This window comes from Coregonus clupeaformis, chromosome 19 (assembly GCF_020615455.1).
Source record: "Coregonus clupeaformis isolate EN_2021a chromosome 19, ASM2061545v1, whole genome shotgun sequence".
Lineage (NCBI taxonomy): Eukaryota > Metazoa > Chordata > Actinopteri > Salmoniformes > Salmonidae > Coregonus > Coregonus clupeaformis.
Window position 1 is genome coordinate 20047552 of NC_059210.1, and position 10506 is coordinate 20058057.

Consider the following 10506-nt stretch of genomic DNA (forward strand, 5'->3'; position numbering starts at 1 on the left):
CTAGCCTCTCTACATTGGCTTCCTGTTAAGGCTAGGGCTGATTTCAAGGTTTTACTGTTAACCTACAAAGTATTACATGGGCTTGATACTACCTATCTCTCCGATTTGGTCCTGCCGTACATACATACACATACACTACGGTCACAAGACGCAGGCCTCCTTATTGTCCCTAGAATTTCTAAGCAAACAGCTGGAGGCAGGGCTTTTTCCTGTAGAGCGCAATTTTTATGGAATGGTCTGCCTATCCATGTGAGAGACGCAGACTCGGTCTTGACCTTTAAGTCATTACTGAAGCCTCATCTCTTCAGTGGGTCCTATGATTGAGTGTAGTCTTGCCCAGGGGTGCGAAGGTGAATAGCAAGGCACTGGAGCGACGAACCGCCCTTGCTGTCTCTGCCTGGCCGGCTCCCCTCTCTCCACTGGGATTCTCTGCCTCTGACCATATTACGGGGGCTGAGTCACTGGCTTACTAGTGCTCTTCCATGCCGTCCCTAGGAGGGGTGCGTCACTTGAGTGGGTTGAGTCACAGACGTGATCTTCCTGTCCGGTTTTGGGCCCACTCGGGCTCGTGTGGTGGAGGAGATCTTCGCAGGCTATATTCAGCCTTGTCTCAGGGTATTAAGTTGGTGGTCTGTTGATATCCCTCTAATGGTGTGGGGGGTGTGCTTTGGCAAAGTGGGTTATATCCTGCCTGGTTGGCCCTGTCCGGGGGGTATCGTCGGACGGTGCCACAGTGTCCCCCGGGGAAGGGTCCACTGAAAGTTGCAAGCAACAAGAAATATGGGTCCTAGAAGACACCTACCATAAGTGGCCACTAAATATACCCAGGAAAAGGCAAAATAAAAATAAAACCCACACCAACCTATAATATGGAGTAAAAGTGGAGCAAACTAAATAAGAAGACAAAATAAAAGGCTTTGTATTCACAAACTTGGAGAGAGCGCTAAACTTAAATGCGTAGTTTTCTCCAATTTTAACCTGGTGTTTTTCTGTCTATCGTACAAGACAAAACAAACACTCTTTCAGTTTTTTTAAATACATTTTTTTTGTATAATATTTGTCTTATTTTGTAGTTTGTTTTAATATAGCAGCCTAAAACCCAGTTTTGAAAAATAGGTAAAATGTTGATCTCTTTACCTTTCTATCACTCTCATCCCCTTGGGACGAACCAAAACAAAACTTGTCTCCAATACAGCAAAACGTGCAGTCAAAACAAAATGTGTGCCAGGGCCACACACTGGCTAAAGACAAAACACAAAACTTATTGACTGCCCACCCTTGAAAGACAATCAGCAACCTAGTTGTCCTTACCACGAATAAGTCTGATTTCAAGGGGAAACTCCTGCAATATGAGACTCCAGCGAAGGAGTTGGCGATTCGTGGAGCTCGTCTTTTGCAGGAAAACGAGAGGGTCATGATCAGTATAGACCACGAGGGCTATAGATGACACATGAACCTTGAAGTACCAAAGCGAGCATCTCCTTCTCAATAGTCAAGTATTGTTTCTACTTCTAAGTACCCCACAGGGTGCTCAACATTGTTGTCGTCTTTCTGTAGGACCACATCACCTGCTCCTACATCACTGTCAACTGTATGCAAAAAAATGGGCTAGAAGATGGCCCTGCGGTGGATAGCTGCAGTCTTACGGGCTCCTGACCAATTCTGCTATTTTATGTGTTTTTTTTACACTGATCGTAACTTTTTTTGTACATAAACAGCTTCTGGACATGAGAACAGCGATCACTAACCTCGATTTGGATGAAGATGTTCTACTTCAACGAGTCGGCAGCTCTGGACGTACTGCTGATTCCAGACCAGGCCTAATCCCCGGGACTCTAAAAAGGAAGAGATGGCGTAAGAGAGACAAATGAGCGGGCACCCCGATGAGATTAAATAAAGCGCCTCTACCCTCCGTTCTACTGGCGAATGTACAATCACTAGAAAACAAACTGAACAAGCAACATTCGAGACTATCCTATCGACAAAACCTGAAGAACTGTAACATCTAATGTTTCTCGGAGTCGTGGCTGAACGAGGACATGGATAATATACATATAGACTGGACGGCAGCTTTGGGTAAGGTTAAGGGGGAGGTGTGTGTCTCTTTGTTAACAACAGCTGTTAAGTGATCTTTAATGTTAAGGAAGTCTCAAGGTTTTGCTCGCCTGAGTTAGAATACCTCATGATAAGCTGCAGACCATACTATTTACCAAGCGAGTTTATCTATATTTTTCGGAGTTGTATATTTACCAACACAAACCGATGCTGCTACTAAGACTGCACTCCACAAGCTGTATAGGGCCATAAGCAAACAAGAAAATGCACATCCAGAGGCAGGGCTCCTAGATGCTGGTGATTTTAATGTGGGGAAACTGAAATCAGTCTTAACAAATTTTTACCAGCATGTCACTTGTGCAACTAGAGGCGAAAATACTCTAGATCTCCTTTACTCCACACACAGAAACACATACAAAGCTCTCCCTCGCCCTCCATTTGGCAAATCTGACCATAACTCTATCTTCCTGATTACAAGCAAAAACAGGAAGTGGTCCGATGAAGCGGATGCTAAGCTACAGGACTGTTTTGCTAGCACAGACTGGAATATCTTCCAGGATTCATCCGATAACATTGAGGAGTTTACCACATCAGTCACCAGCTTCATTAATAAGCGCATCGATGACATCCTCCCCCCCCCATCTGCACTGAGCTAAAGGCTAGAGCTGCCTCTTTCAAGGAGAGGGACATTAATCTGAACGCTTATAAGAAATTCTGCTACGACCTCTGCATCATAAAACAGTCAAAACGTCAAGACTAGGATCGAATCCTACTATGCCAGCTCAGATGCTCGTCGGATGTGGCAGGGCTTGCAGACTATCACAGATTACAAAGGGAAACCCAGCCGTGAGCTGCCCAGTGACGCAAGCCTACAAGACGAGCTAAATACCTTCTATGTTCGCTTCGCGGCAAGCAACACTGAACCGTGCATGAGAGCACTGGCTTTCCGGACGACTATGTGATCTCGCTCTCCGTAACCGATGTAAGAATTTGAACAGGTTAACATTCACAAGGCCGCAGGGCCAGATGGATTACCAGGACGCATTCGCAGAGCATGCGTTGACCAGCTGGCAAGTGTCTTCACTGACATTTTCAACCTCTCCCTGACCCAGTCTGTAATATACATGTTTCAAGCAGACCACCATAGTCCCTGTGCCCAAGAATGCCAAGGTAACCTGTCTGAATAAAATCGCCCCGTAGCACTCAAATGTGTAGCCATGAAAGGCTTTGAAAGGTTGGTCATGGCTCACATCAACACCATCATCCCAGACACACTGGACCCACTCCAATTCGCATACCGTCCCACAGATGACGCAATCTCTATTGCACTCTATTGCATTCCACACTGCCCTGTCCCACCTGGACAAGAGGAACACCAAAAAGTTATACAGCTCCACAATTGAGAGTATCTTGACTGGCTGCATCACCGCTTGGTATGGCAACTGCTTGGCATCCGACCACAAGGCGCTATAGAGGCATGTGGTACCGATGCACCAAGTCTGGAACCAACAGGACCCTGAATAGCTTCTACCCCCAAGCCATTAGAATGCTTAATACATTACATGGGGTAAGTATCGTGTCAATGTCCAGGGGTACGCGGTAATTGAGGTAAATATGTACACATAGGTAGGGATAAAGTGACAAGGCAACAGGATACAGTGCCTTCAGAAAGTATTCATACCACTTGACTTATTCAAATTGTGTTGTTACAGCCTGAATTAAAAATTGATTAAATTGTTTTTTTCTCACACAATACCCTATGATGACAAAGTGAAAACATGTTTTTAGAAATACATAAATATCTCATTTACATAAGTATTCAACCCCCTGAGTCAATAAGTGTTAGAATCACCTATGGCAGCGATTACAGCTGTGAGTCTTTCTGGGTATGTCTCTAAGAGCTTTGCACACCTGGATTGTACATAATTTGCACATTAAAATTCTTCAAGCTCTGTCAAGTCGGTTGTTGATCATTTCTAGACAGCCATTTTCAAGTCTTGCCATAGATTTTCAAGCCAATTTAAGTAACAACTGTAACTAGGCTGCACCAAACATATTCAGGACATAAAGTTCATTTAGTTTTTGCAGTTTTACTTTAGTGCAATTTTCTACTATCAAAGCCATTAAATGCTGTAACAGTTTTAAGGTCACCATTGGCCTCATGGTGAAATCCCTAAGCGGTTTCCTTCCTTTCCGGAAACTGAGTTAGGAAGGACACCTGTATCTTTGTAGTGAATGGGTGTATTGATACACCATACAAAGTGGAATTAATAACTTCACCATGCTCAAAGAGATATTCAATGTCTGCTTTTTTTTTACTGTTTACTGCAGTGGGCTAAATCAAGGTCACACAGTGTTTCTTGGTAGTCTTAAACAAATCTACTTTGAAACAAAAGTATACACCTCACACACATGGTTATGGGCTTTAAAAAAATAAGACCCCTGTACCATGTAAGATATAGAGTAGAAATGTATTTAAATTTGACTTTGCATCCCAATATTACTCTTTATATACATCACAGAAGACTGAAATATAACAAAACTGTTTGACATAGAAACACTGTATTTGACGTTTAAAAAAAATATTGTTTATTAATTATTACATTATTAAAAATATTAATAACATTCCACCCATGAGGCCACTAGGTCATTTGACTGCAGGAAAGGACTACCCTATCTACCAATAGGTGGATGCCCTTTGCGAGGCAATGGAAAACCTCCCTGGTCTTTGTGGTTGAATCTGTGTTTGAATTCACTGCTCAACAGATAATTAATTGTACAGTTGAAGTCGGAAGTTTACAGTCATTAAAACTCGTTTTTCAACCACTCCACAAATTTCTTGTTAACAAACTATAGTTTTGCCAAGTCGGTTAGGACATCTACTTTGTGCATGACAAAAGTAATTTTTCCAACAATTGTTTACAGACAGATCATTTCACTTATAATTCACTGTATCACAATTCCAGTGGGTCAGAAGTTTACATACACTAAGTTAACTGTGCCTTTAAACAGCTTGGAAAATTCCAGAAAATGATGTCATAGCTTTAGAAGCTTCTGATAGGCTAATTGACATAATTTGAGTCAATTGGAGGTGTACCTGTGGATGTATTTCAAGGACTCAGTGCCTCTTTGCTTGACATTATGGGAAAATCAAAAGAAATCAGCCAAGACCTCAGAAAAAAAGATTGTAGACCTCCACAAGTCTGGTTCAACCTTGGGAGCAATTTCCAAATGCCTGAAGGTACCACGTTCATCTGTACAAACAATAGTACGCAAGTATAAACAGCATGGGACCATGCAGCCGTCATACTGCTCAGAAAGGAGACGCGTTCAGTCTCCTAGAGATGAACGTACTTTGGTGCGAAAATTGCAAATCAATCCCAAAACAACAGCAAAGGACCTTGTAAAGATGCTGGAGGAAACAGGTACAAAAGTATCTATATCCACAGTAAAACGAGTCCTATATCGACATAACCTGAAAGGCCGCTCAGCAAGGAAGAAGCCACTGCTCCAAAACCGCCATAAAAAAGCCAGACTACGGTTTGCAACTGCACATGGGGATAAAGATCTTACTTTTTGGAGGAATGTCCTCTGGTCTGATGAAACAAAAATAGAACTGTTTGCCCATAATGACCATTGTTACAGTGTGGGAAAAAAGTATTTGATCCCCTGCTGATTTTATACGTTTGCCCACTGACAAAGAAATTATCAGTCTATAATTTTAATGGTAGGTTTATTTGAACAGTGAGAGACAGAATAACAACAAAAAAATCCAGAAAAACTTATGTCAAAAATGTTATAAATTGATTTGCATTTTAATGAGGGAAATAAGTATTTGACCCCTCTGCAAAACATGACTTAGTACTTGGTGGTAAAACCCTTGTTGGCAATCACATAGGTCAAATGTTTCTTGTAGTTGTCCACCAGGTTTGCACACATCTCAGGAGGGATTTTGTTCCACTCCTCTTTGCAGATCTTCTCCAAGTCATTAAGGTTTCGAGGCTGACGTTTGGCAACTCGAAACTTCAGCTCCCTCCACAGATTTTCTATGGGATTAAGGTCTGGAGACTGGCTAGGCCACTCCAGGACCTTAATGTGCTTCTTCTTGAGCCACTCCTTTGTTGCCTTGGCCGTGTGTTTTGGGTCATTGTCATGCTGGAATACCAATCCACGACCCATTTTCAATGACCTGGCTGAGGGAAGGAGGTTCTCACCCAAGATTTGACGGTACATGGCCCTGTCCATCGTCCCTTTGATGCGGTGAAGTTGTGCTGTCCCCATAGCAGAAAAACACCCCTAAAGCATAATGTTTCTACCTCCATGTTTGACGGTGGGGATGGTGTTCCTGGGGTCATAGGCAACATTCCTCCTCCTCCAAACACGGCGAGTTGAGTTGATGCCAAAGAGCTCGATTTTGGTCTCATCTGACCACAACACTTTCACCCAGTTCTCCTCTGAATCATTCAGATGTTCATTGACAAACTTCAGACAGGCCTGTATATATGCTTTCTTGAGCAGGGGGACCTTGTGGGCGCTGCAGGATTTCAGTCCTTCACGGCGTAGTGTGTTACCAATTGTTTTCTTGGTGACTATGGTCCCAGCTGCCTTGAGATCATTGACAAGATCTTCCTGTGTAGTTCTGGGCTGATTCCTCACCGTTTTCATGATCATTGCAACTCCACAAGGTGAGATCTTGCATGGAGCCCCAGGCCGAGGGAGATTGACAGTTCTTTTGTGTTTCTTTCATTTGTGAATAATCACACCAACTGTTGTCACCTTCTCACCAAGCTGCTTGGCGATGGTCTTGTAGCCCATTCCAGCCTTGTGTAGGTCTACAATCTTGTCCCTGACATCCTTGGAGAGCTCTTTGGTCTTGGCCATGGTGGAGAGTTTGGAATCTGATTGATTGATTGCTTCTGTGGACAGGTGTCTTTTATACAGGTAACAAGCTGAGATTAGGAGCACTCCCTTTAAGAGTGTGCTCCTAATCTCAGTTTATTACCTGTATTAAAGACACCTGGGAGGCAGAAATCTTTCTGATTGAGAGGGGGTCAAATACTTATTTCACTCATTAAAATGCAAATCAATTTATAACATTTTTGACATGCGTTTTTCTGGATTTTTTTGTTGTGATTCTGTCTCTCACTGTTCAAATAAACCTACCATTAAAATTATGGACTGATCATTTCTTTGTCATTGGGCAAACGTACAAAATCAGCAGGGGATCAAATACCTTTTTCCCTCACTGTATGTTTGGAGGAAAAAGGGGGTTGCTTGCAAGCCGAAGAACACCATCCCAACCGTGAAGCATGGGGGTGGCAGCATCATGCTGTGGGGGCACTTTGCTGCAGGAGGGACTGGTGCAAAATAGATGACATCATGAAGAAGAAGAATTATATGGATATATTGAAGCAGCAACATCTCAAGACATCAGTCAGGAAGTTAAAGCTTGGTCACAAATGGGTCTTCCAAATCGATGATGACCCCAAGCATACTTCCAATGTTGTGGCAAAATGGCTTAAGGACAACAAAGTCAAGGTATTGGAGTGGCCATCACAAAGCCCTGACCTCAAACCTATTGAAAATTTGTGGGCAGAACTGAAAAAGCGTGTGCGAGCAAGGAGGCCTACAAACCTGACTCAGTTACACCAGCTCTGTCAGGAGGAATGGGCCAAAATTCACCCAACTTATTGTGGGAAGCTTGTGGAAGGCTACCTGAAACGTTTGACCCAAATTAAACAATTTAAAGGCAATGCTACCAAATACTAATTGAGTGTATGTAAACTTCTGACCCACTGGGAATGTGAGGAAAGAAATAAAAGCTGAAATAAATCATTCTCTCTACTATTATTCTGACATTTCGCATTCTTAAAATAAAGTGGTGATCCTAACTGACCTAAAACAGGGAATTTTTACTAGGATTAAATGTTAGGAATTGTGAAAAACTGAGTTTAAATGTATTTGGCTAAGGTGTATGTAAACTTCCGACTTCAACTGTATGTATGGGGAACAGAGATGTGGTAGTCATTAAAACATCATGTTAAAAACTATTATTGCACACAGGGTGAGTCCATGGAAACAACATTGATTCAACCAGTGTGTGCCCAGTGGGCTACTGTTTGAACGTACATTGCTTTGCAGTTTTATTGGAGGGAAAAACAGCAAGAAAAGATATATGCCTAAATGTAATAGTTGCTTATTTTATTGAAGTAGTGGCTGGACGTCTCGTTTGTCACTTTATTGCCGAAATGCATCGCAGAACTAGGAAGTGGTCTTGGGAAAAGAGTGGCAAAGAAGGGTATTGCAAACATACACTAAATATGTATGTCGACACCTGCTCGCCGAACATCTCATTCCAAAATCATGGGCATTAATATGGAGTTGGTCCCCCTTTGCTGCTCTAACAGCCTCCACTCATCTGGGAAGTCTTTCCACTAGATCAGGGGTACTCAACTCTTATCCTATGAGGTCTGGAGCCTGCTAGTATTCTGTTCTACCTGATAATGAATTGCACACACCTGGTGTCCCAGGTCTAAATTAGTCCCTGATTAGAGGGGAACAATGAAAAAATGCAGTGGAACTGGCTTCGAGGTTTCAGAGTTGAGTTTGAGTGCACTAGATGTTTGAACATTGCTGCGGGGACTTGCTTCCATTCAGCCACAAGACCATTAGTGAGGTCGGCACTGATGTTGGGCGATTAGGCCTGAAACAAGAAAGGGCCTTCCCCAAACTGTTGCCACAAAGTTGGAAGCACAGAATCGTCTAGAATGTCATTGTATGCTGTAGCGTTATTTCCATTCACTGGAACTAAGGGGCCTAGCCCAAACCATGAAAAACAGCCTCAGACCATTATTCCTCCTCCACCAAACTTTACAGTTGGCACTATGCGTTCGGGCAGCTAGCATTCTCCTGGCGTCCGCCAAACCCAGATTTGTCCGTCGGACTGCCAGACGGTGAAGCGTGATTCATCACTCCAGAGAACGCATTTCCACTGCTCCAGAGTCCAATGGCAGCGGGCTTTACACGACTCCAGCCGACGCTTGGCATTAGGCTTGTGTGCGGCTTCTCGGCCATGGAAACCCATTTCATAAAGCTCCTGACGAACAGTTATTGTGCTGATGTTGCTACCAGAGAAGTTTGGAACTCGGTAGTGTTGCAACCGAGGACAGACGATTTTTACGCGCTTCAGCACTCGGCGGTCCCGTTCTGTGAGCTTGTGTGGCCTATCACTTTGCGGCTGAGACGTTGTTGCTCCTAGGCGTTTCCACTTCACAATAAGAGCACTTACAGTTGACCGGGGCAGCTCTAGCAGGGCAGAATTTCAATGAACTGACTTGTTGGAAAGGTGGCATCCGATGACGGTGCCACGTTGAAAGTCACTGAGCACTTCAGTATGGACCATTCTACTGCCAATGTTTGTCTATGGAGATTGCATGGCTGTGTGCTCAATTTTATATATCTGTCAGGAACGGGTGTAGCTAAAATAGCTGAATCCACTAATTTGAAGGGGTATCCACATACTTTTGGCCATGTAGTGTAGGATCCGTGTTCCTGTTGTAACGAAAGCCCACAAGTGAACTCTCGCACCCTTAGTTGTGGGTGGTGGAAAACTGATATAACTTAAGTACCACATTCCAGGCCAAGATTTACAGTACTGTTATTGTCGGCGCCCCCCCTTACAAGCCATCACAAGAACAAATAAACAGCTGAGTGGCCCTGAGGGGCAGGAGACTGAAAATGGACACCTTTGTCAAATCAGCAGACCGCTTTATAATCTGCATTTGCCAGCTAAGCTTTCGAGCAGCCAGGGATGTGTATTCCAGCGAAGGAGAGTCAGGAACTTTTTTTACTATTTGTAACAAAAGAAATGGTGCCAATACAGCCTAGTTACCCTTGTGAACAATGTATTGTATTAAAGTGGAGGACTCATGACATGTTGGTATAACATAACATGACAATGTTCTGCTGGTTGTCCTATGTCATCAAAAGGCGAAGACTGAGGCCAGCGAAGACTGAGGTATGCTAGCATCATCCCACTGGGCACAGACCTTTATTCCATGTTGGTTCAACATAATTTCATTGAAACATTGATTCAACCAGTGTGTGCCCAGCGGGATACTGTTTGAACGTACACTCCTTTACAGTTTTATTGGAGGAAAAAATACATGCCTATATGTAATGGTTGTCTATTATTGAAGTAGTCAGGAAATCTCAGATTTATCTCATATGAATATAAATAAACATTTGTGGTATTGAGTTAATTTGCGAGCAATTGGGTTCTTGCGGTTCCAGAGCTTGACGACTGTTCAGAATGACAATATAGTAAAATTGACTGTGATTATATTGTTGATAGTATTAACGGTTCATGATAACTACTGATAGAGTTAATTCAATGGTCTCTCTATATCCAACCCTTAATGGAGCCCCTCTTAGATTAATTTTGATAGGATA